This window comes from Artemia sp. Qi Xiang Cuo, chromosome 2 (assembly GCF_049724085.1).
Source record: "Artemia sp. Qi Xiang Cuo chromosome 2, ASM4972408v1, whole genome shotgun sequence".
Taxonomy (NCBI): domain Eukaryota; kingdom Metazoa; phylum Arthropoda; class Branchiopoda; order Anostraca; family Artemiidae; genus Artemia; species Artemia sp. Qi Xiang Cuo.
The window spans coordinates 3,895,039-3,895,276 of record NC_142795.1 but is presented as its reverse complement, the minus strand read 5'-3'; positions in this window follow the sequence as shown (position 1 = coordinate 3,895,276).

The following is a 238-nucleotide window of genomic DNA, read 5'->3' as shown; positions in this document are numbered from 1 at the left end:
GCCTTATTTCATGTGTATTTTCTTTAGTTGATTGTAATTAAAAACAAAATTTTTTTGTTAAATAAGTAGTTTTTGTATCTTTTAAAAGAACTTTACGGGGATTGAGAGACTCAGTTGCCGGATTCCGTGTGATTTTTCTTCTTTTCAGTAAAGACACTCGATATCCTAAAAGTGTTTAATTCAAACTTTTTTAAAACTTCGAAATTTTTCAACTTTATTTATTTTTTTCTTTTTGTAC